The sequence below is a fragment of the Octopus sinensis genome, linkage group LG2 (assembly GCF_006345805.1).
Source record: "Octopus sinensis linkage group LG2, ASM634580v1, whole genome shotgun sequence".
Taxonomy (NCBI): domain Eukaryota; kingdom Metazoa; phylum Mollusca; class Cephalopoda; order Octopoda; family Octopodidae; genus Octopus; species Octopus sinensis.
The window spans coordinates 206055053-206082703 of record NC_042998.1 but is presented as its reverse complement, the minus strand read 5'-3'; the positions used below and the strand labels follow the sequence as shown (position 1 = coordinate 206082703).

The 27651-nt window shown below is 37.8% G+C and overlaps 1 protein-coding gene across 7 annotated transcripts in view; it reads left to right on the top strand.

The window, feature by feature from the left end:
* Positions 1-27651, top strand: part of LOC118762189 (FK506-binding protein 5-like) — a 139432-nt gene that overhangs the window by 14010 nt on the left and 97771 nt on the right. The window contains exon 2 of one of the 7 annotated variants that reach the window (XM_036500716.1): positions 7891-8017. The exons of the other annotated variants lie outside the window; for them this stretch is intronic. The gene's annotated coding sequence lies outside the window, so the exon portion shown is untranslated. The remainder of the gene's footprint in view (positions 1-7890; positions 8018-27651) is intronic. 7 annotated transcript variants of the gene reach the window in all.

The following is a 27651-nucleotide window of genomic DNA, read 5'->3' as shown; positions in this document are numbered from 1 at the left end:
TGATAGTAGTGTAAGTTGTTGGTGGTGGTGGTGTGGTTGTGATGCTGTTAGTATTGTTGGTGATGTTGCTGTTGGTAGTGATGCTGTTGTTGATTGTCATAGTGGTAGTGATTGTGTTGGTGTGAAGATGATGTCGATTCTGTTGTTGTTTTGCCTCGTCTGCCAAAACCAAGCAGACCTTTGATCAAGGATATTTCAGTCGTTCTTTTTGTACTGTTATCCCTCGACTATCGCGGGCTTTACGTTCCACCCCCACACCCGCGATACGGTGAGGGAGTACTGTAGGTCTCGCCCTACATTAATGTGTCCTTTTTAAGACAGTATGATATGAGTTTTAAAAAAAAGTGAGACTTATTTCTAGCAGGCCGAGCTAGTGTCATTTTTGGTAGTGTTGCTGTTGTTTCTTGTTGGGGGTAGCCTTGCTAGTATTAATAATGATTGTGATGTTGCTACTCTAAGTTGTTACCAACAAGATACGAAATATCAAAATCCTGTAGTTTAGAAGAAAACATCCATAATAATCTTTGTAAATATTCACATTGACTGCTGACGTTTTAATGGTAGTTTGTGGTACCACATCAAGTCTGAGAAAATGTGTGTGGCAACATAATAGTTGTCCATTCCCATGCAATGTCTAAGGTTTACGATGGTAACAACACACCATGTTTGATGAATGGATAGTGTCACCATATGTCTAATGGATGGATTATGTCACATGTTTGATGGATGGAGTGTGTCAGCACACCGTATGTAACATTTTGTCACTCCAGCTTGCTGTTTAATCGTTGTGACACAGCAATGTGATCTGCAGGTGTTTCTGTGAAATCTCTGTGTCAGTTGGTGTTTGTCTTATTTCTGTGATTGCTTGTGACATTATACCGTGTTGTGATTGAAGTGATTGCAGAATGAGACACTTGTCATAAACTACTTTTACATTTTGGTATCTTAGTCTCCTCCCTCCATTCTAAAAATGATAGCAAGGCTCAGAATATATATATGTATTACCAATATATTTTGGTAAACACCCATATCTAATCATAAATATATTATTATTTGGTGTGTTATGTCATTGAAAATTTGGTCTTTGGATTCCCTTAACTCTCTTTACCCTCAATAACATGTTAGTTCTTTTCTAGACTTCCCATTCAGACTCTCTAGGAATGAAAAAAAACCACAAGAGCTTTTTGTTTTTAATGCTAGAAAGTGCCACCAGTTAGGAATATATTGTTGTTGTTTACCCCAGATCAGTATTAACTGAACAAACGTATCATTATCTCATCTCATCTTTTGTTTTCACACTTAATATCCAATGTAGCTGCCCTTTTATTACTTTTTTTGCAAAGACAGTACTGCTTAATGTTCAGGAGATTTGACTGCTATTTCTAGCACATTAAATAACCATATGGATAGAGAACGGTATAGTTATAGACTAGTTGAGCATTTTGTATCAATGTCACATTCCTTCATCACCATACCGAAATGAATTCTTTCAAATATCTGGAAGGTACTCTAAAGTAGGTGATAGCTTCTGTTACCTAGGTGACCTAACCAACAGTGGAAGAAGGGGGTGGTGTTTCAAAAGTACAGTAGTCAGAATAAGAATAGAGTAGAAGACATTCTGGAACTATCGGCTCTGTTGGCAAGACAGAGCTTCTGTGTCCAGGTGTATGATGTAGGCTGTGTATACTGTATACAGTGTGTATGAAGCTTGGGTATTCAGTGTGAAAGTTAGAAAGGAAAAAAGCAAGTATAACCCACTGAACACACATAATGTTAGCATCCATGATAGACATAATACAAATGAGTTGAGAGAAGAACTGGTTCTAATTGGAATCAGATGTAGTGTACATGGAGAAGACTGTAGTGGTATGGGCATTTGGTACACATGAAGGATGAGAGAGGTGGGGAAGAAGTGCCAAGGGATCTGAATGAAAGGAGCCTTTCAGTTTAAGGTAGTCCAGAAAGGACATGGAAAGAAATGGTGAGGATTGATTTCAGGCACTAATATAGCTAGAGTGTGTGCTGTCTGTGGCAGCCCTTCTGTTTGCCACCTCCAGACTCCTCAAAAAACACATATTGCCTACAGCAGACCCAAAAGTGCTGCCCAGGGTGGATCACCCCCCCCTACTGCCCCCTCCCCTAGCTATGCTAGTGATCTCAGGAGACTGATTCTTGTGAGAGAGATGACAATGAGGCAGCAAGCAGTGAGACGTGCTGGAGAAGAACCAGGAAAGAAAAGGCAAACTTAAAATGATGAGGAGGAGGAAGAGGAGTCCATATGTAAATCTGTCCATGTAAACTTTCTTTTAGATATTTACAATAATTTATTGGAAATAGATTTCCAGGAATCACCGAAAACAAAACAAATCTGGCTGTCTGGTAAGAAGTTTGCTTCCCAATCGCATGGTTCCAGGTTCAGTCCCACTGCATGGCACCTTGGGCAAGTGTCTTCTGCTATAGCCTCAAGACAACCAAAGCCTTGTGAGTGGATTTGGTTGATGGAAACTGAAAGAAGCCCTTTGTATGTATATCTATGTCTATGTGTATGTTTGTCTTACTCCTCACTGCTTGCCAACAGGTGCTGGTGTGTTTACATCCCCATAACTTAACAGTTCAGCAAAAGAAATCGATGAAATAGGTACCAAGCTTAAAAAGTAGGGACTGGGTTGATTTGTTAAACTCCGCAAGGTGGTGTCCTAGCATGGCCACAGTCTAATGACTGAAAAAAACCCCGCTCAAGGCTTTTGTTTTCTTGGAGTGATTCCTGGGAATATTGACCTGAGTGGTTGTCATGCTGCCTTCTCCAGACCCATGGCAGTTTTCAAGCTTAGCACTACAGACTATAACACTAGTTATGTGGTTAAGAAGTTTGATTTGTCACTATATAGTCCCTAGTTGTGAAGCAGAAGACATTTGGCTAAGAAATGATGCACTTCTTTAATGCTAACCACTTTGCAGAAAGAACCCCTTTGACTGAGTCGGAGTGTAGTAGAGACGGAGATGGCCTTATGCCAGGTGTGTATATATGTATAATCCTAATCATCATTGTTTAATGATGTATATGTATGTATGTGTATATATATATATATTATATATATATATATATATATATATATATATATATATTATATATATATATATTATATATATATATATATATAGTCAACAAAACATATGAGAAAAGAAGCACAGTCTGAAGAATAGAGCAGTAATTATTAAAAGAAAAAGTTAAATTCTGGTCATAGAGTTACCAAAGATTTCGTATCCACGAAAGCCACAGCCTTGTGGAAAGCTCATAAAGACTCTACACAAAGACAAAAGAATTAAACTTTCTACCACTTGGACATGAGGAAATGCTCAGATATCGAGATTTAACAGCTAACGTATAATAACATTAATGAACAGAAAGACCAAAGACAGAATGGACTGAAGGGGTCACACGATGAATGATGAAATATTTCAGACAAAGGACAATAATAAAGTGGAAGTGAAGAATGGAAGAACAAGTATATAGTGCCTATGTTTATTTGGCAAAAGAAAAACAAAAATGACCATCCCAAAAATATAACACACACACACACACACACATGCAAATATATGTGTATGTATAAATTTGTGTGAGTTTATGCTCATAGGTGCAGGTGTGATTGTGTGGTAAGAAGTTTGCTTCTGAAACATGCTTCTGGGGTTCAGTTTCACTGCATGGTACCTTGGGCAAGTGTCTTCTGCTTTAGCCTTGGGCTGATCAAAACCTTATGAGTGGTTTTGGTAGACAGAAACTGAAAGTGGCATGTCGTTTGTGTGTGTGTGTGTGTGTGTTTGTGCATTTGTGTTTGTTTGTCTCCCATCACTGCTTGACAACTGATATTGGCGTGTTTACATCCTTGTAATTTAGCAGCTTGGCAGAGGAGACCAATAGAATAAGTACCAAGCTTAAAAAAGAGTAAGTACTGGGATTGATTTATTCTACTAAAATTCTTCAAGGTGGTACCCCAGAATGGCCACAGTCTAAATGACTGAAGCAAAAGATAAAAGATAAAAATGTGTTTGATACATCATTGCCACTTAAAATAAAAAAAAAACTGGTGTTGTGTCAAAAAGACAACTTAAGCACATTGATAAATCAAATAAGTAGTGGGTTTGATATGGCCAAGTAAATCCCATGAAGGAGTAGTGCTCCAGCATGGCTGCAATCTGGTGTCTGAAACTGGTAAAAGAATAACAGAAAAAGATGATCAGATATGATCTATTGTAATGTGGTTGTATATGTCATCATTGTTGCCAGTCAGTCTACTATGAGACTCCTATCCTTTGAAAGTTTGGCACAGAGTAATAATAACTGCATGTAAATATCAGCAGAACACCCATCAATTTAATAGTGTTCCTACTACTTACAGTAGAGAAATGAATTTAATGGAGTAATTATATGTTGGGTGAGATGCAGGTAAATGGAAGTAGTTGTTTAGCCCCAGATCCAATACCAATTGAGTAGATATGGGATTAAAAGCTTTCCATCCATAAAGAATTTCATCTTTTTGCATCTGAAGCTCACTTACATCAGTTGACGCTTGAAAATGAAGTGAAACTTTCAACAATTTATTCTACTTTAAACCAACCATAATAGCAGGCCCAAATACCTTGTTCAAACCAAACAGATCTGGCCTCTCATGCATATACTACAATGTCATTCTAAAAATAAACAAACATTTAATCAAAGTTTTGAATCTATAAAATAATAATGTGAATAATATTTTTTAGATTTGTCAGATTAACCTGAATGCTAGAGAGCTAAGTAGATATAAAATGAAGATTACAGCTCTGAGTTTTTAAAAACAAGTGGAAAAACGTCTGTTTCTATTTGAAAATTTCTTTGCTAGACACAAGGTTATAGCTAAACAAAGTCCATTTTTAGACACAATATAATTGTTGCGTTAAAATGCACAGGAATTGACTAAGAGTCACAACATATAAGTCAATTGTGTACATTTGTTAAAAGCACAAGAGAGCAAGTTCAATGTCTTACATAGCTACATAGTTAATCATCAGTGATAGAATTCATTGATATTAAGTGCACTTGAATATAATAATGAGGACAAATTTCATTGAAACAGGACTGAAGCATGTATATATCTGCCATGAACTAGTCCTTTTAAGGATTTTAGCTCAACTTTAGAAGTTAATAAAATGTTCATTAATTATACAATAAAACTGGTCATTGCAGCAGTAAGCTGTACCTACTCAGAGTTTTATTCATTGCATGTTTAACGAAGGCGGTGAGATGTAATTGTCTTGGCACAAATTCAGTGCGGTTATGAATTGTCAATATTTATCTGGTAATTCAGTACTATGTAATATTCAATGAGTGGGGTACATACTGACTGCATTAGCTGGAAGCTTACTCCTTAACTTCTTGATTATTTTGTCTTTTATTGAACTTTTGTCTTTTTAAATAAATTCTTCAGAATTTTCAAAGCTTATGTGCAGACTTGACATTGTACCTTGGCATCAGAACAAATCTCTTACAATCTCTGGTAGTTTTATGACAACCAGAACTCTAATATAACTAAAATAGCCAGACTTCTTCATCTGAACCAAAAAATACTTCAGTCTTGAAGACTTGCTGATATTCTACAGAGCATAATTTACATTCACACACCTGGCAATGGAGCAGCTATTATACACATACACTTGATTGTAATATTATCCTTTAACTGATTGGCAAACTGCCCTACCTAACAACTTGTTGCCAACTTACATGTTCTTTCCTCCATTTACCCTTATATCATAATTTCAAAACTTCTTGGTCTTCTCCATGTTCTCATAAAATGGTAAGAAGAGAAGGGACAGTGCCCATGACAGTTGTAGTCCCTCTGGTATCAATGTGGTTCATGTTTAGTGTTGCCAAAACCCACCTAATGTATCTTTCTCTCCTCTTGCCCTTACTTCTAAATATCTTTCTTCAGGACCACATAATAATAAATGTGACCCAATTCTTTCTTCCCAGAACTGTGCCTCCTTGAAATTCCTCCTTTGCCCCTGTTTGATTTACAGTGATGCAAAGAAGTTCAAATTCAGCATGAACTGTATCTACCTGACCAGTCTGGAAGAGTGTGGAAAGATTAATGGTACTATTTGTCTTCAATTAAATAATAAAAAAAAGATGTTCTGTTTAATTTATCGATGCCTTTCCCGTCCAACTACAGGGACAAACCAATTTTAAGAACTTCTAAATGCTTACCAAATACATTGAATTTCACATACCAAATTTCAACCTCACTATCACACCAAGGTTTGAAATGATATTAGACTTTAACCTCTCATCATTTGTAACTTTTGTAAAAAGAATTGTTAAGCAATAAAAATTTAAGCTAAATATAATTTAACTTCCTTATCATTATCCCTGCTAGTATTTTCATCTATCATCTTGTACAATCTAACCATCCATTCACCTTCTAACAATATTCTGTCCCAAATTCTTTGTCAATTCTCTCAATAACTTTTACTGTTTTATTTTAGACATTCTGTATGTAAGATAATAATTCCAATTGAAATAGTTAGCCATTAATATTTTCACTGTATAGTAATTAAAGTTGATAGGATGAAGTCAGTAATTCTATTTAAAATTGTTGTTGTTGTAGCATAGTCAATTCTGCTCATGTAGCCCTTATATCACAGCTAAATACTTTAAAGCAATTCCAAGATCAAACACCCTTTCCCGTTCGACAGTTGTCCAACCTTCTCTCTTAATACTTAAAGCTTCAAAAATATGGTCCATCATTCTAGACATGAAAACTGGTTGTAGAGTTAGTTGGTTGCTATATTGGACCAAATTGATTGATTACATAGAAGCTTTCTTTTGTGACATTTAGTTTTGTGTCTGTTTGTCTTGGATCACTATTTGCTGGCAATAATAGAATAAGTGAGTGTTATAGGTGGCCTCAGTTAATTATATCTACCATTTATTAGAAAGACAACCTTGTGTCTTGCCTAAGACAATTATTTATTCTATATATTAGCTTATATATACACTAATATTGAACAGTGAGAATGACTGCTCAACACAGCATTCATCATCATCATCATCATCATCATCGTTTAACGTCCGTTCTCCATGCTAGCATGGGTTGGACGGTTCGACCGGGGATCTGGGAAGCCAGAAGGCTGCACCAGGCTCCAGTCTGATCTGGCAGTGTTTCTACAGCTGGATGCCCTTCCTAACGCCAACCACTCCGTGAGTGTAGTGGGTGCTTTTCACGTGCCACCTGCACAGGTGCCAGGCGAGGCTGGCAACGGCCACGGTCGGATTGGTGTATTTTATGTGCCACCTGCACGGAAGCCAAACGAGGGGGTGCTGGCATCGGCCATGAGTCGGATAGTGCTTTTTATGTACCACCAGACCAGGGATCCTGGCTGGTTCAATTCGATTTCGATTTCGCTTGCCCCAACATGTCTTCGCAAGCAATGGGGTTGGCATGGGTGCCTGTCATACGGTCGGATTGGTGTATTTTACGTGCCACCGGCACGGAAGCCAGTGGAGGTGGCGCTGGCATCGGCCACGAGTTATTTGTTGATCAACAAGGCTACCAGTGGTTTCATGTGAAAATATCTTCACAATTGTTCAAGCGTGCCACATGGAAGTGTTGTTACTTGGGTGTCTTGACCATGGGGTTATTTGTAGGGCACTTAACTAGAATATATTATCAACTTGTTCAGTATCAGATTGTCACCTACTTAACATTTCTAAAACTGGAGTTAATTACTTGACTTGTGGACTCTTGAGGAAGACTAACTTGGCCACCAAAACCATGTTGTCCTTTAGTTGTTGTTATACCATTCTTGTCACAAGCAATTTTCCATTACATATTTCTTTTATAATCTTTCTCCATACAGATGACAGTACATTATTCAGATGTTGGCTTCACAAATATAAAACTGTAGGTTCGATTGTGACCAGACAGCTTATTGTGTTCTTGAGCAAAGCACAGGTCCAGTTTACTTAGCTGAGAACGAATAGCAGGTGATTGTTGTTTCAGTCCTTTTTCTTCCCTCCAGTTGTTACATCCTCTTCTATGTTCCATTGAGTCAAGGCTAGGAGGGCTGAGAGGGTCTCTGTCCATGACTACATGGATACCTAAAACAGTGAAAGTAGGATAAATGTTACACTCATTTGTGATTGCGGCTAAGTTTTAAATTCATTCAGCAAAAGAAATCTTTTATTGCATTCTTCTAAATTGTTCTTATTGCTGGCTTTTCCTGTTACTTAGCTAACAGGAGTTATTTACTACTCTACTTCTACCAAACAGATTCAAGGTCTACACTGTTATGGTACAATTCTTGCCTAGGCTAAAAACAGCCTGAAAAGAATCATAAACTAGATTCTAGAAAACTTTAATCAAGTAGAATCTCTCAGGTAACATAATGTAAATTGTGCCACAAAACTGTGCTAAGCTTTATTTGTTACACAAATAGCCATATAAGGAACCAGCGATGACTGTTACATCAAGTGTTTCCATCTACCTATCCTGAATTCCGTTCTTTAGCCCAGAATAGGTCATCCAGTGCTCAGCACTTGACATGTGCAAAATAAGAGTTCACACTTATGAACACTGCTCCCATACACGAGACAGACACTTGTACACACATGCATGCACACACACACATGTACATACCCCACCACACATACAAATAAGGACTCCTATTAGTTATTGAAATTTGTTGAAGAGGTTAACTGTACACTCTGAGTTCAAATCTAGCTATGATTTACTTTGTCTTTCATCCTTTCAGGGTAAATAGAAAAACACCCAATCCATGAACCCTGGTTTGGTAGGACTCTTAAAGGGTTGGGTGAGGTGCCTGATAGTATTTGTAAGTCTGTGACAACATTGGTGTCAAGTTGTATTGGCCCTAAAATAGCGGTCTCCCTCTTGAACAACTCTAATTGGGTAGAGAGGAGTGACTTGCATATATAGGCAATCGCCAATTTTTTACAAAAGCCCGCATAGGTAGATAAATGTTCAAGTATGGCTTATGGTGGCTCCCTATGAGGATTCAACCTGATTCTGTTTATGAGCTTGATTTGGCATACCTGTGGCTAAAAGTGTTTTCTTTTCCTGTACTTGGTGTATTTAGAATTGCATTATCCAATGTACCCTGCCTTTTTAAGGATAGTTCAGGGCATTGAGAGAGAAAATTGGTTGCTTTTTCTAGCAGATTTAGTGGCAATGTGGAGGCTAGCTTGTTGGGTTGTCTTTTCATTTTGCTTTATGACTTCACTAGTCACTTTGGTCTGTTTCCGGTCACATGGTCCATAGTTGGGCTGAAATTAAGTTACTTATTCTTATGTACTTCACAGTTATTGCATGGTAGACTTAATTTCCATCATTTCACACCATCGCTTGGTCCTTGGGTGCATTCAGTGAAATTTTCACCATTGTAAGTTTTTGAACTCAGTCTCTGGTTTGAAGATTACATCCTCTTTCTCACCAGTTTCTGCACTCTTGCTTGTGAAAGGTCATGTACGGGGGTTACTGTCATTATTTCTCTTGATAAGCAATAAAATTATGAGATAGCAGTAAGGTGAAATGGATGGTTACTTTCTCATTTTGAAAGTTATGAGTTTAAACCTACAATTGAAATATTTAGGGTTATTATGGGGGAATGAATACTAAGGTGTCTAGTAATGGTACCTAAAATGGACTTGTGCCTTATTTGTATATTTGTCCCCCTTCAGCTTAACACCATGAAACCAGACTAAGCAGCAGATATTAAAAGATCCTCTAGAATTTAGTTGACATGTTTCACAATCTAATGTCACACAATCTAATTTGGATTTATCATTCAGTCAAGTGTGACACTTGTGTATGGTTTGAGCTTCCACTCAAATATGACACTCTAACAGGATTGGTCTGTTGAGAAACCATAGGAGACATACGTTGTTGTTGTTGTTGTTGTAGCTCCTGGTCTTAGAAGCAAAGCGTTCCAGTTATGACCATTCTAACTCATTTTCAGATTGTGCGCTTTTTTCTTTGTTTTAAGGTAATAAACTGTGATTTGGCTGCAACTTCTAGTGTGTCAATCAACCCTGTGGAAACTTCCACATTGGTTTATATTTCTATTTATGGCAGTGGTTGGCTTGGATTGACAAGAAGAGGGTCTTCCTCTTCTCTCTTTTCTGAACATCTTTACATTTTTTGCAGTTTTACTTTACACAGAAGCACCATTATGCACACACATACCTATTTACATTTAAACACACATATTTTTGTATACATTGAACTGCAAAAGAAACACAAGACGTGTGTGACTGTGAAATATGTTTTAATTTCATTATGTCAGAGATAATTTTGATAAATCTGATAAAGTCAGTTTCTTGGATGTACTTTGACCACAGCCTATGGGTCATTGTCATGTGTTCTGGTAGTGGGCAGATCCAGCACATCGAGATAGTAGAGCATGATATATTCAATACTGTGTATGCCCTCCCTGGGTGTTCAAAACAGCCATACACCGTCGGTACATAGAGTGCATGAGGCAGTTCACAAAAGCCATTGACACCTGTGCCCACACCACACGAGTTGTCAGCCTTGGGACCACCTGGTTCAGACAACTCTGGATTTCATCCCACAGGTGTTCAATTGGGTTCAAATCCAGGCTGAGAGCCATCCATGGCATGGTTCTGATGTTGTGCTGATTTAGGAAATCCATGGTGACCCTGGTTGTGTGGGAGGGAGCATTGTTCTGCTGGAACACATGGCTATGGTGATGCATAAAGATGGGCACAATGTAAGGTCTTAGGATCTGGTCAACATAGCACTCTGCTGTGATGCCTGCACCAACATTTTGGAACACATGGAGCCCAGTTCTCTGATTCAGGCCTCTAGCACCTCAAACCGTGACGCTTTGGCCATCCCATGCATCTCTCTCCATGACACATGTCTCTGTAGTGTTCACTCTTCCTACACTACACCCTCACTCTGCCATCCAAGGTAGAAACGCAGTACCAGCTCTTGTCAGAGAAGACTATTGATCTCCATTGTTGATGCTGTGTAGCCCATTGTAGTCATGCCTGATGGTGGCGTGCAGTGAAGACAGGCCCTCAAGCAGCATGATGGCAATGCAGGTCAACATTGCAGCCAGTCAACATTGTACTGTGTCCTTGCTGATGGGTCACTGTCCAGTGCCTATGGTCTTGCAAACTGTCACACTGGCCGGTCTGAAACAATCACGAAGGCATTGCAGGTGGGTGCAGTGGTCCTCCGAGGGCGCCCTCTGCGGGGACATTCTGCATTGCTGTTGTTGTTACTGTATCGCTGTTGCAGGCAATAGATGGTGTTGATGTGGACATTGTGTATAGTGTAGGCTGTGTATACTGTATACAGTATGTGTGAAGCTTGGGTATTCAGTGTGAAAGTTAGAAAGGAAAAAAGCAAGTATAACCCACTGAACACACATAATGTTAGCATCCATGATAGACATAATACAAATGAGTTGAGAGAAGAACTGGTTCTAATTGGAATCAGATGTAGTGTACATGGAGAAGACTGTAGTGGTATGGGCATTTGGTACACATGAAGGACAAGAGAGGTGGGGAAGAAGTGCCAAGGGATCTGAAAGAAAGGAGCGTGCAGTTTAAGATGGCCATGTATATGTGTGTGTATACAGGAAGTTAATTATATGCCGGTCATAGAGTGACCAATGGCTACACATCCATAAAGCATTTAGCCTTATAGACGAATCATGAGACTCCAATGGCCATGGACATATAAGCTCTGACATTTCGTGTATATATATATATATGTGTACATATATTATAAAGAGAAATATTTATGCAGTCACCACTCTTGAGTAACACAAAATCAATTGTTTGTTGTTGTTTAAATGTTTCCATTACTAGTTCTGACTGGTTCTATTGATCTTAGAAGGTAGAACGATGATGCGTGTGTGGGAGGGTGGGTGGGTGTAATGTATTGAACTTGAGAACTAGCTGTGGCTAAGAATTGAACTTAGATCACTGACACATTTCTTCATCTTAACTTGGAGTTCTTGTCCTATTTGTCTCTGTTTTTCTAGATGCACAACCATCATCATAAGCATTTCTAAAAGATGAGTAGACTCATGATTGAACTACTCTCCAATATGTATTCTATTATCCTCAATCACTTTTAGGAGACATTGTGCTTGAGGAGACCTATTGAGTCAAGTACATCAACATCAAAAAGTCAAATGGAAATTGTAGTTGTGATACCTGTGCCGGTGGCACGTAAAATGCACCATCCGAACATGGCCAATGCCAGCACCGCCTTGACTGGCTTCCATGCCGGTGGCACGTAAAAAGCGCCAACTGATCGTGGCCATTGCTAACTTCACCTGGCACCTGTGCCAGTGGCATGTAAAAAGCTTGCTCTACACTCAGAGTGGTTGGCATTAGGAAGGGCATCCAGCTGTAGAAACACTGCCAGATCAGACTGGGCCTGGTGCAGCCTCCTGGCTTCCCAGACCCCGGTCGAACCATCCAACCCATGCTAGCATGGAAAACGGACGTTAAACGATGATGATAAAAAATGAGTATTTAGTGGATTAAGCTAAATTACTGGAGGATATTTAATCTGGTTGCATTCTGTTTCTACCATCCCAATATCAGTCATGTTAACCCTCTAGCATTTAAACCAGCCATATCTGGTTCAAACTGGTTAGATTCAGCCTCTCATACCTACTCTGCAATTTCATTCTAAAAATATACAATCACATCACTGAAATCTTGAAGCTATGACATACTACAGGATCAATTCAAAACAATGTGAATAAATAGGAATAAATACATTTGACAGATTAATCTGAATGCTAAAGGGTGAAATACCAAACGGTTGATGTTGAAGTTGCAGTCAATTCTGTGAGAGAAAGTGGTTTGTCATGGTTCTGTACCCTGGTAAGAGATGTTCAGTTTTATTGGTTTGATTTAAATTTCTTGTTGGTTATCCTTCATCTCTTTGTTCTGAGGCAGACTATCCAAACAATTTAGGATGTAAAAAGGTTGAGTAAAGTTACTTCTTGCTCTTTCTGCAACAGACATACAATCTAGGAGTACATTATTTAATGTGTCCTACTTTTTATAAGATGTTAAAGTGTGGTTTGAAGAGAATTTGATTTCTATTTTTGAATGACAGGGTCAAGGTTTTCATCATTTTTTTGTATCGCTAAAAACTCTTAGGATTTGCATATATTCATCATTATCATCATTTAGCATCCGTTTTCCATGCTGACATGGGTTGGCTGCTTTGACAGGAACTGACAAGCTCAAGAGCTGCACTAGGCTCTAGTTGTCTGTTTTGGTAGGGTTTGCTATGGCTTGATACCCTTCCTAATGCCAACCATGTTACAGAGTGTACTGGGGACTGCATATTAATAAGTTATAGATAAGTTACACACATGTTTTATATTTGTCTTTTGAGTTTCACCTGCTCTTTCTTTGTCTTCTTTTCTGAGTTGTTTTCATTGTTAATGTTTTTAAGTGTCTGTACAGTGGTGAGACCTTAACATTGATACACAGTTATGTGGTTGGCCACATTTTATTGAGCTCAGCTGTTGCTAACTTGATAGTTCGTTACCAGAAAGTGACCTAACAACAAACATTGATGACAGCTTGTTTCATTTGATTTACATTCCAACAAGGGAATCTCTACATGGTTGCTTGGTCAGCTAGAAATAATTCACCTGTAATAACAATACACTAAGATAATCTAGTACTGGTTGAATTGAGTGTAAGTGGAGGACTCTGGATCAAAATCCTCCACTCACACTTCCCAAAATACAGTTGACCACAAAAGGAAGATACTGTAACTATAATTATTAGTAATTTTCATTAGTTTTGTGTTTTGAATTCAAGTCTTCTATAATAAGTTTAGAGAAAGTAATGTGAAACAATTATAATGTATTCTGTTTTGAAATATCTTGTCCACAAGATCCTCAGGTATTCAAGTTTCCTGTGAAACGTAGGGAATAAACCAGTGAAGAAGAATGAGCAAAAGGAGAGGAAGAAGGTGAAAAATGCTTTATTTTATAAAGAAATTTTTGTTATCATCAATCTACTTTTTATCTCTACCACTTGCACTAAATTTGCTGTGGTGATGACAGGGAGATCATCAGTACAGACCCTTCATGATACTAAACCTTTAAAAAGAGAAAACGTCCCCTCTTTTTGTACTCCAGTAACCCAAGAATTTCTGGTTGTATTCTTCAAGTTGTTGACTTTTGGCTTTTACAAGGTATTTTTTGTTTAGCTTGAGGACAGTTCAATCTTTTTTAAGATGATGATGGGAGGGATATTTGATTGCTGTTTCTTACAAGTTGAGTGACTGTAGAACCTCTTGTGTTGGCTCATACTGGATTTCAGATACCATGTGACTGTATGGTAGCTTGAAGAGTCCACACAGCATCTCCACTCTGACCTAATGATTGGGATAGGCTAGAAGAATCTTCTCCCTTTTTTAAGGCTAAAGAAAATAACAATCATTTGCCCAACTTTCATCTCCTTAGCCTTATCATCATTAATAAATATGCTATTATTATCTCATGTTTACCAAACACCACCACTGAGAAAATAATTCATTTAAATTGCAATTTTTTTTGACATTCATTCTTCCCCACTCTTCTTCTCTTTTTCTGTCTCTCATGTGTCCACACACACACAAACACACACACATACACACTATTTAACAATTTAAAAAAATTATTAAAAACAAACAAAAGCCATTTATATCCGAATCATTCATTTCCAGACTAAAAATTAATTATTCATTCATTTTTGTGTTGTGTAAGTTCCTTGAAGCCAGGAAACGTTACGTGGCTTTCACCTCCGTTCTTTCTCCGACTAAATGCAAATTGTAGTCATGTGCTTCAAAGTCAATTTGCATTGCCACTCTAGCCTTTCATACTCCCTTTCCCCTCTTTCCCTCTCAAACATTCTTTTTCTCTCTAGTTATTACTCCCTCTCCCCCCCCCCCTACTTTCTGATTTTAATCATTTTCTTTAGCAATTCTGTCACTATCCAATCTTTTCTTCTCCGCTATTCATCTATTCATTAATGTAATTCTTTCTCTCTCTCCTCTCTCTACTCACACACTATATATAAACTGTAAGTGTATATAGTTATGTGTATGTATTTATGAACACATATGTGTTTGCATGTGTATGTATATATTATGTGTGTGTATATGTGTGTGTGTGTGTATATATGTGTATATATATATATATATATATATATATATATATATATATATATTCATATATATATATTCATATATATATATTCATATATATATATTCATATACATACATACATACATGCATGCATGCATACATACATACATACATACATACATACATACATACATACATACATACATACATACATACATACATACATACATATATATATATATATACACATACATATACAAATATATACTCATACATGTGCATTCATACACATATATATGTATCTATACATATAATATATATACATGCATATATATATATATGTATTTCATACATACATAAACATACACACATACATACACACACACACACACGCACACACGCATCAGTTTGGCTTTCGTTCTTTCTTTGTCCCTATTTTTTCTCTTTCTTCTTCATTCTCTCTTTCCACTTTTTACTCTTTTTTTCTCAATTAAATCTTTATTCTTTTTACCTTGTTTTCTGTTTCCTTCTTTTCCTTTTTCTCTCCATTTTTTTTTATAATTTTAATTTCTATTCTTTTTCATCCTTTCACCATCCTTCTCTATCTTCTTATATTCTCTTATATCAGATTATAAGCCTATTTTCTGTAATCCTTTATTTTCCTTTACTCCTATTTTCTCTTATTTGTTCTTGCATTCTTTTATATTCCTGTTTTTCCTTTACTCTTATATTCTCATTTTTCACATCCAGTTCTCTGTAGCCATTCGCTTGAGCTTAGGTGGTGAAGATATAACTTGGCAACAGAACTAGAATTCAGTCTATGGTGTATCGCATCAGGTTTGTACTCTTCAATTCTAAACAGACAAGCATGGTTTTCAAGAAACACTTTACCACAGTCCTTGATGATGTGTGTTGGAAACAATGGATTTTGATATCTACTTGAGCAAGAAGGGACCAAACACTGCAAAAAGCTGATTTCAGCTAACAGAGAGGCAGGCATTCTGAGCAGCATTGTAGGGTGAAAAATCAACAGGAGTGGATGGTCTCTCCTGTGAGTTATTTTTCCAAGTGCCAGCCTTGTTTACTCTTGTCTTGGTAGCAAACTGGAAGTTGTAGTAAACACTCAACTGGAGCACTTGAGTGAGTTGGAGAGTGGTGATGCTGTTGAGGAAGGATCAGAACAAGGGGGACATGGCAGAAAATTTCAGACTACCTCTCTGCTCAACACAGAGTTGAAGGTATTTCAGCAAAAGTGTTTGTAGAAAGACTGATGTTTGTTATCAATAGTGTAGTTGATATGCTAAGCTGTGCAATTCTCAACAAATTATCTCCAAGAACCACCACGTAATGTGATACATCATAGAGTGAATCAAGAATTGATCTAGCCGATCAATTTAGACCAGTTCAAAGCATTTAACAGAATGGACCATAACTACCTAGTGGCTGTTCTTAAGAGCTGTCAGTTTCAGTCTCATCTTCAAAGGCTGGATCACTACAATGCATTTCAGCATCTGTTTGGCAGTCAAATTAAACAGCCATTTTACTGAATTGTTTGACATCGAATGTTTGATCCATCATAGTTGCCTTCCTTTTCTCTTTCCTGTATGTTTTGGCTTTGGAGTCTTTGTTGAGGAAGATGGAGACTTTGTTGGGTAGCCTGCTTAACCCTTTAGTGTTCAGATTATTCTATCAAACATAATGCTTATTGATTCCCATTGATTTGAATTAATCATGCATTATCTCATATCTTCAAGATCTTGATGGTGTAATTACTTTATGTAGAATAACATTGTAGGGTAGGTGTGAGAGCCTGGATCTGGTCAGTTTGAACATAAAACAAATTAAATATTTTGGCTGGATATGGCCGGTTTAAATACTAAAGGGTTAAACTGGATCCTAGGAGACCTATGTTGGATGGAGATGATGTCCCTGTCATAGTGTCAGGCTTTATTAGATATAGAAGTGATAAATACTACGCTGAAAGAATACCAGGAGTATAGAGAAGACATCAACCAGAACAAGCTGGTGGGCTTTAAGCATGGTTTTTATTGAGGCAAATCTATGATGGCCAGTGGCAGGTTCTGTTGCTTTGCTGAGGGCCTAGGTAAAGTGCTCAGTCTGGTTTGAACCAACTCTCCTGGTTGTGAGCAGGGGAGCTGGTTTCATTTAGGAATGGGCCAGCAGGAAGTTGCCTCTGAAAGGCGAGGCATGAGTAACTAATGTCTTCATTGCTTTGGTGGCATATTATTGCTGAACTGTCATACCCTGAGCTAAGAAACATCTGACCAAACTGGAGTGCATGCTTTTCTGCTTCTTACGGAAAGGGCAGCTTCCACCAGTCAAGCAACCCAACTGCTGTAAACACTCCACTTGGTTATACTGTTACTGATGATGCACAGGCATGTAGTGAGGCTGATGTATCTGGACCGTGATGATGACAATGAGGATGAAAACTAGGCTGAACTAGTGTGGCTATCTTCCGAATGTTACATCTTTTCTCAGCTTTTTTCTTCGACTGAGCTGTAATCATGGATCATAGATTGATGTTGGGTGTTTGGCTTCATTATCATCATTATTGGCAAAATTATTAGAATGTTATAAAAAATGTTTTGCAGTATTTGTAAAGTAGTATTTCCTACCTCACACAATTACATCACATGACTCACTCTAATGGTCATGTGATGCTAATTAACATGGTCTCCCGTTTGATGGAAAAAATTTTGTTGTTCAGTTGAATAAAGCTTTTGGAGATGAAGGACCTCTTGTTGCCATGGTATTGTTTTGGATAAACACTTTACAATAAGACTACATTGATTTTGAAATAAACATATTTCTGGAAATATTAGAATAATGATAAATGGTGTCTCGTCATTCTTGGCACTCAACACCAGACTTCACTGGCTACAATGGCACATTCTTGAAAGAATTAACTCAATACATAAGAAATGTGGGAACTACAGTAGATGATAAAAGGCAAAAGGCCATACTACAATATACGGTGAGAAGAACTTTATGAACTTTCTTACATTTAATGATTTATGTCCTGTTTCAACCTACAAAAATATTGAACTTATGAAAGGAGCCTGTTCTGGTCCATTTTACTCCAAGTCTAAAAAACTTGCTTAACTGGATTCCCAACTGAAAGCAAATGTAAAAATGCTGGATTTTGCTAAGTATGATGGTGATAGTATTAAGGGGCCACCAATTCATTGAGAAGACTAGTCACATTATGGGAATAAAATTGTCACAGTCATCCAACATCCCAGTTTCATTTTTCTTCAGTCATTTGACTGTGGCCATGCTGGTGCACCACCATGAAGAATTTTTTGTTGAATGAATCACCCCTAGTACTTGATTTTTTTTTTTTAAGCCTGGTACTTATTCTATCAGACTATTTTGCTGAACTGCTAAGTTATGGGAGTGTAAACACACCAACATCAGTTGTCAAGCAGTAGGGGGGGGAAATACAGACACAAAGGCATGCACACACACACACACACACAAATACATCATCATCATTTTGGATACATTTTTCATGCTGGCATGGGTTGGACAGTACCTTGGATCGTAGGGCGACATGCCGTGCTTGAGGAGACCTATTGAGTCAAGTACATCAACATCAGCAAAATCAAAATCAAATCAAATGGAAATTGTAGTTGTGAGCCCCATGCCGGTAGCACATAAAAGGCACCATCTAGACGTGGCTGATGCCAGTGCCACATTGACTGGCTTCCGTACTGGTGGCACGTAAAAAGCACCATCCAATCGTGGTCGATGCCAGCTCTTCTGGCCCTTGTGCCAATGGCACATAAAAAGCACCCACTACATTCTTGGGGTGGTTGGCATTAGGAAGGGCATCTAGCTGTAGAAACACTGCCAGATCAGATTGGGGCCTGGTGCAGCCTCCTGGCTTCCCAGACCCCAGTCGAACCGTCCAACCCATGCCAGCATGGAAAACGGACGTTAAACAATGATGATGATGATGATGATGATATATATATATATATATACATGACAGGCTTCTTTCAGTTTCTGTCTTCCAAAGCTACTCACAAGGATTTGGTCAGCCTGAGCTATAGTAGAAGACATGTGTCCAAGATGCCATGTGGTGGGACTGAACCTGGCACCATGTGGCTGGGAAACAACCTTCTTACCACACAGCCATGCCTGTGCCAAACTTTAGAATTAATATAGACACCTGGTATTGTTTGAACAGCCAACAAGAAACATGAGAGAAAACAGATTTATTCCTTATGATGAAGGTAATATCAAGTTTGATGACCTAGAACTAATTATAAAAATGCTTTGTCATATACGAGGTGCTATCAAAAAGTTCTAGAACTAGTTATGTTTAATAAAAAAATAACTTATTTACCTTAGTTTTAACCTAATCTCCTTCGAAATAGTGACCTTGCGCAGCAATACACTAGTGCCAGTGTTCATGCCACATTTGGAATCTGGCCTGGAAGTTGTTTTCTGTAAGTAAGTTGAGGACCTGCGATTCGGTCTGGATCTCAACATCAGTATTAAAATGGTGACTTTTGAGCTGCATTTTCATCATAGGGAAGAGATGGAAGTCTGCAGGTGACTAGGGCAGGTGCAGAAGCGATACCATGAGAAGAGCTCAGTGACAGAGTGCATTGTTGTCATGAAGAATCCAATTCTTCCTGCTCCACAGATCTGGGGTCACTTTCACCTAATGTCCTCCCTCAGACACTGTAGAATATCTCAGTAGAACTGTCTATTAATGATCTGACCCTGGGGGATGAATTATTGATGCACAATACCACATTTCTGTTTGTGGCATGTCTTTCAGATTGTTCGTCATTTTCCAGGGATATTCTTCCACTTTTGAAGTGCCTGTACCACTTGAAACATTGCATATGATCCACTGCCTCATTGACGTAAGCTTGCTGAAACATACTCAATGTCTCTGTAGCAGACTTCACAAGTTTAACATAAAATTTTGTGCCTCTTTGTTCCTGTCCATGACAAAATCACAGACCACAGTATACATGTGATCACAAAAATACAAATTTCACAACTTGTGAAGTAAACACAGCAATGTCATTCAGCACACTGCCTCATGAAGGTGACTACTAGCTCTAACTGCGCATGCAACCATGTGCTGCCATCTGTTGGCATGCTACAGAAGTAGTACAGCAACTTCTTTGATGTCACCTCGTATGTGCTTCTGGATCTCTTTTCTTACTTTTGATGCTCTGTGAAGGGAAAATCCACAACTCATGTAAAAAATTTGGCCATTTTGCTTGTGTATACAGATCATGGAAACACACTTTTGCATCTTTAGGAGCAAGAATCTTTTAATCAAACTGCCTGTTTTTGAGTTCAGTTCATCTCTTATTTGTGGGTTCAATGCTCTCTTGTCAGACTTCATCATTTTGATGTGGTCTGAGACAAGTTTTCTCTACCAATTGTAGTCTGCCTCAGGGTTCAATTTTGTCCCTTTCTTCTTCCTGTACATCAACAGCTTTCTTGTCTTCACCTTAATAACACCCATTCTTCCACAAATAATACCATTTCTATTCCTTCTTAACCTTCCAAATCAAGTCTACACTGATACTAGTAGCAGAGATTTCTAAATTATCCTTTGACAGAAACTAATTTTTTTCAACAACAAAGTGGAACAATTGCTTCACATATCAAGAAACAGTATCCCTTCTCCTCTTTTGACACAAATCATTTGCAACTAGAACACTGAACGTCTCTACAAATGCTATGCCTCACCATCATGGCTCAACAATCTTAGCGAAAACGACTTCACAAAAATTGGCCTTTATCTTCAGTCAAAAAAGTACTGCAGACCCTCCAGTAACTACAAACATTTTGCATATCTCAGGGGAGAACCACAATTCAAATACTGCTTCTACATCTGGGATGGTGCTACTGATGTGCACACACACACACAGAGTCATTGACTGCATCCATAGAAAGGCAATTCAACTTATTAATATAAAATTACTCACAAACCCACTCCTGTCTCTTGCCTACATTTGCTCTCTTTGTCTCTACCTTTTCTATTGCTTTTACTTCTGTTTCCTGCTGCCTCCTCCTCCACTCAGCCACTCCTGGACACATTCACGTCTCTTGCTCTCATCACTCACTTGTAACTGTTCAGAAGGAATATTAATAGCATTCATTTGAATAGCCTTGGGGTACCTGCTGTGGCTGGGAGCACAGCCCCTTCCTTTAAACCAGAACTCCAGAACTGTGTGTGTGTATGCACTTATGTTTTTATACAGAAGTGTGTGTATATGTATGATGCATGGATACATGTGTTTATACATGTGCATATGAATATCTTTGCATTTTCGTATGTGTCTTGTTTCTCACATATATATGTGTGTGTGTATGTATGTGAGAGACAACAAACATATATGTATGTTTATGTATACACACACAAATCCATAGTAATTTATGAATGGAGGCGATACATATGTGTTGATTGTAACACATATACAGTGAGACACATACAGAGAGACAAACACATCAAAGCATTAATACTGTTGATGTCGTCATTGTTGCCTCTGCTAGTGTCACCTGGAAGAAATCAGTGAAGCATTATCTTCTTCCTCATTAGTTATTGCTTTCCAATTTGTTCATTTTCTATGAGTCACCATCTCTTTTTTCTTTCTTTCATTCTTCAATTTTATTTTTGCTATTATCTTCTCATCTTACCCTTAATCATAGTCGTCTTCTTCTTCTTTTTCTTTCTTGCTCCTTTTCCTCTCTTAATATATCTATTCTTCTAATTTTTAATTTTTCCATTTTCTTTCTTTGTCTCCTATTATGAATTTGCTTTTTCCCATGCATCTACATTCCGTTATCTTTTTTGCTTTCCTTCTTTATTACTCAGTCTCTTACGACATATGTTATCCATTCGTTGTGGTGTTTCATTAGGATGATAACTTAATGCTGTTGACCTAATGAACTTCTGTTGCTAACGAAGAAATAGCTTTTAACTGTGATGACATCAGTACTCCAAAGTCAAATATGATTTAGTAATAAATTATTTGATTCTTTGTCAATAGATAATGTTGGCTGGTGCCAAACAAATTCAGAACATAGTGATTTAGAGCTTCCGTGTGGCTAAGTTCTATGTTTGGAGAGGAGCAAAGTGGTTGTACACATATTGTATTCAGCTGCTAACCAAAATGTTTTGAGTTCAATTTCTCTAATGACATTTTGTGCATTTCATGCTGTACATTACATTACTTCAGTTAATACAATGCACTTCAGCTCTGTTTGTTTGGAATAAATACCAAATCATCTGCAGATATTTCTTGAGACAGAAATATTTCCTCTCCATTGAATGTTTTATTTCTTTTTTTTTTAAACATTTCTAAATTAGATTAAATAAACCACTTTTAAAAATCTCATCATCACTTCAGAAACATTGATATTGTTGAAACAGTGTTGTTCCTAAATCTCTCAACGGGAGACATTTAGTAGCAGCACTTTAAAGTAATGATTTTCTGCCAACCTAATGTGGCTACTGTTGTTTAGCCCCGGGAGACATCGTCTCCAGTTGGCCATACGACACAAGATCTGTGTTCTTATATTTTGAAACTTCTTTATGCTGGGTGGGGGTGCTAACCTCCCCTGTTTGAAAATATAAGGACACAGCTGGAGACAATGTCTCCTGGGGCTAAACAACAGTAGCATTCACCTCAAAATGGGACTGCCACATTAGATTGGCAAAAAATCATTGTTGAAATTTTTGTTTTTAACGAATACTAGCCAACTACATAACTTTGCTGCATGTAATAACACAGTATTTGATTAAGTAATGACAAACTTGAACCTTGAAAGCAAAAGCTGATGTTCTATTCATACTCTCACAACCTCAATTTGCGGGAAAGCCAAAGAAGGAAGGAGCTTCTTATATTGTTGTTTGACCTACTAGAAATAATCAGTCTTCTTCAAATCTCACCCTACTATGGTGTTGGCTTTGCCCTGGCAAACTCACTGCTAAAGATGGTGGAATCCAGCGAGAGAGGGACTGAGTGGATATTCTCATTTCAGCTCTATACATTGAATAGGCCCGTCAACATTGCCAGTGTCTCTACCCCAATCCTCTACTCTCTACAAAATATAAAGGACAAATTCTATGACCAACTCTCAAGGACAATTCATGAAACTCCAAACCAAAAACAATTACTGCAGCTTGGTGATGTCTGTACTAGAGTGGGTGCTGCTGAGCTACTTGAGTTGTCATGTGATTGACAGCATTGGACAATGATTGCACACTCCATGCACTGTGTGTGCCATCAACATTTTCTTCCAAAATAAAACCTTATACAAAATATCTTGGAGACATCTCTGCCCCAAACACTGGCACCAAACGAGACCTGATAATTACAAGATACTTCCACTTGAGGAATGGACTCATAATTCAGTGCCTCCAGAATAGAGACTCTAATGGAAATCACTCTTTATTTTGCTGCAAGATCAAACCTCAACCAAAGATGTAATATAGGAAACCACCTGACAAGCAATGCATTGATGTTATTATGATCCAGCCACCAGGTAAAGCAGAAAAGTTCATCAGGTTATTGAATAATGCCTTCCATGCAGACTCCTACTCGACAGAGATGTGCTGATGAGATGAGATTTTCTCAGGAACACCATCTGCAGTATTTTGATAAGAAATGGTGCAAGACACAGGATTGGTTTGAAGTAAGATCATGCAAGCTCACCATTGTTATTGAAGCAAAGCTTGTTGCACTACTTAAACATTAAATGCTGTCCCACCCAGGCAACCTTGTGGTCTCCAGAAATGGCAGACTAGCAGGAATGTGGGTGTGGTGTTATATAGAGCAAAGTATATATTTTGGAGTGGAACCTTATATCACTTCTTTCTTCAAATATTCACCTGTAGCATACCAGCACATAGTTTTCAAACAAGTGAGTCTCTACATTGTTGCTAATCTTGCCAGAAATAGTAGCCAACTCTCCATAAAATCTCACCTTACCATAAGGAAAGACACTTGCTTAATTCTTAACATCCTGTTTACTATTTTCTAAGTCAAAAGTGCCCCCCCACCTGCAACGATTCTGTTACAGATGAGAAATAAATGAGAGAAGAAGGGATTAAAGTTTACTCCCTTATATTAGAGAGTACCTCACATTCTTCAAAATGAATATAAACAAGGTTACTATTATTGTTGTGGTATCATGCATTTCAGCACTGGCTGACCAGTGCAGTACCATGTACGATTGTGCTGTACAGGAATTTATGAGTTGATGTAGTCCTAGATACACTAGGTCTGAAATGAAAAGATAGGATGGCCACGGATTATCTTTTAACATAGATTTGCTTGATCATCTCTGACCTGGGGTTATAATATAAAGGAACTTCTGATAGATATAGCAGCCAAATCTCTCTCAACAAACCCCATTTTCAGAAGAGTGGATATGTTGGACAAGGTAATCTGAAGTACACAATGATTATGAAAAGATGAGATGATCACAGCTTTTGATCCTAGGTTTACTCAATAAGGTCTGATTTAGGCTTAAACAGTAGCAACAACATACAATCAGAAATATGCTTGTCAGAGCAGAACTGTCCTCACTTTGGTTGAAATAAATTTTCTTTTAAATGGGTAAAAGTTTATAAAGCACTTGTAGAATTTCATTCTTTCACTCTGTCTGCCAGAATGACTTGGTTCTGCTAAGATAGAGATATGTTCATATGAATTACTGCAGAGAAAGTGTATGTTTTGTTTTTCAATATGATAATTCTAAGCATAAGGGCCGAAAGTTTTGGGGAGGGGGCCAGCTGATTAGGTTGATTTCAGTACGCAACTGGTACTTAATTTATCGACCCTGAAAGGATGAAATGCAAAGTCAACCTTGGCGGAATTTGAACTCAGAATGGGAAGTTTTTCAATATGATATTGTATTTGAAAAGGTTAACCACTGGATCCAGAAGTGGAATGGTGATTTACAGTCTTGGCTTCCTTTAAAGTTTTCAACTCTTGTCTTTTGTAAACAAAGTTAAAATGATTTGATTAAGGACACAACTTCACTTGTAATTAAGGAATTAATGATGTTCCAAAGCCTTGGCTGAATCACTTTACTGGGCAGAAGCAGAAACTAATAAACGTTGACTTTGGTCATGATGAAGCTTTTTGGAAAGTAATAATGATTATTGTTTTCAGTGATGGATATAGTTGTGGCGATGATGATGATGAAGATGATGATGATGATGGTGGTGGTGGTGGCAGTGGCGGTGTCGGCGATGATGATGCAAATGTATATAGATATTATGTATATAGGTACAAGCATGTCTGGGTGGTTAAGAAATTTGCTTTGTAACTCTGTGGTTTCAGGGCAAGTATTTTTCACTCTAGTCTCAAGTTGATCAGTGCCTTGTTAGTGGAACTTGAGAAGGGGAAACTGCAGAAGCTTGTTGTATGTATGTGAGAAGTGAAGACATTCTGGAACTGCTTATTTAGTACTTCCCTTATCTTCTTGGGGTCTGCAGTTAGTGAGTGATCTTCAAACAGTGGCCTTATCTTGTTGTGCACTGAGGCAAACTCTTTCACAAACTTGTAGGAAGCTTTAGGATTTATTTTCATATTTTCCACTGCCCTGGTGTCTCTTTCTACCATTTCCTTTTCGTGGGAGAATCTGAGTTTATTTTTGATCTCTAAAAGTCTCTCTTCTAGTTGACTTCCAGTCAGCCTTGTAGATGCTCAGACTAGACAAGAGTTTGGGTGCCACCCCTGTGGATTACATCATCCATTAGTTTTGGACAATTCATCATCAGTTATATCATGTTGTGGTTTGAGAAGATTGTCTGTGTTATCTTCATGTTGTGGATAAAACCTACATTGTTGGTGAAACGAAAGTCTAATATGTTTTCCTTCCTTGTTGGGGAGAGTATTGTTTGCTCCAGGAACAGCATTTTTGTGAGGTCAAGTAGAGATTCTGCTTGGTTATTATCTTTGCATGTCATTCCTGAGATTCTGTGGCCTTCAGTCCATTTGATGTTTGGGGAAGTTGAAGTCACCCATCAGAAGTATATTACACTTTGATCCAGTTTTGTTAGTACTTCTTTTATTGTTGTAAGACTTTCCTCAAACTGACCATCATGATTTGAGGCATCAGGTGGGCGATACAGTGTGTATATTATCACATCAAGTTGCATTAAATGCATCATGAGTGTGTCACAGAACAAGTTTGAGTGTGACAACAGGGTTAGTGGTGTAATATCCTCACAGATGTACAATGCAACTCCACCAAAATATTAAACTATCTCTGGATAATTTCTTTTCCTCCCTCTATTGTGGTAAAAGTTCGGTATACACTCAAAAGTATTCATAAAACATTTTATCCTTTTGTTATAATTCTTCTTCTTAATAATCCTCTGAATAACCCTAAACGTTAACTTTATACAATATAGCAGTATTGCTTAAAATATTTAACTATAGTACTACATAAGATTTCCCTGTTTCATTATCAATGGTCTGCTAGTGGCCAGCTCCCTTAATTGTCAGCAAACATCTTGATTTAAGTTTTCCTTTACCAAATCTCATGATATTGCTTCAAATAACTCTTGATTTTTATGACTATACCCACTATGATTTCTGCCGACTCCCTCAGCTCTACCCCTAACAGACACTGCCCCCTGTTCACTCGGGCCTTAGATATACAAGGATTTGATAAAACTAGTCTATAAATTAAAACTGATCCCATAAAACAATGACAAGCAAAATCTGTAACAAGTCTTTCTTCCTGATACCTTAGTAGCTTCTAAGTGGAAGTGAAGGCAACATGTTCTTTGTCTATCTCCTTAACTTCTTGGAGATTTTAGGTAAAATTATACTAATCTGTCCATCTGTTTTAATTTAATTAAATTCTATGTCTTTGTGGCAGCTGAGGATTGGTCTGCAATTAAATTGATGTAATGGTTGCATTGTTCAATTAAATGGAGTTGCGTGAAACAATCGTACTGCATTACTTCTGGATATCCTTGTTGCTTATTTTGATTCTAATCACCTTATTTTGAAATTGTATGGATAATACCGTAGTAAATTCTGGTGCCTCAACTTAAGTACCATATTTTTGCTGAACTCCTCATATATATGTATACAAGGTGTCCCAAAATTAAGGCAAACAAATTTTTTCAATCTTGCCAAAGCAAAATAGTGTTATATTTTAGGATCTGAGCACATTGCAATGCAATGGTAAAGGAAACACAATTATGACACTACCACATTTATTTGATATGACCACCTCTATTTTCAAATGACAGGCACCTGGCCATTCTAAGATCTTCCTCTTGATATCATTTGGGGTCCCTTCATCTTTGAGGCACCACACATGGCTGGCTGGAGATGTGACAAATTGTCTTTCTGACACTCTGAAGGAGGACTTGTGGTGTACAAGCATCACTTGAATGCCGTTGGGGCTGACATCAGTGCTGTT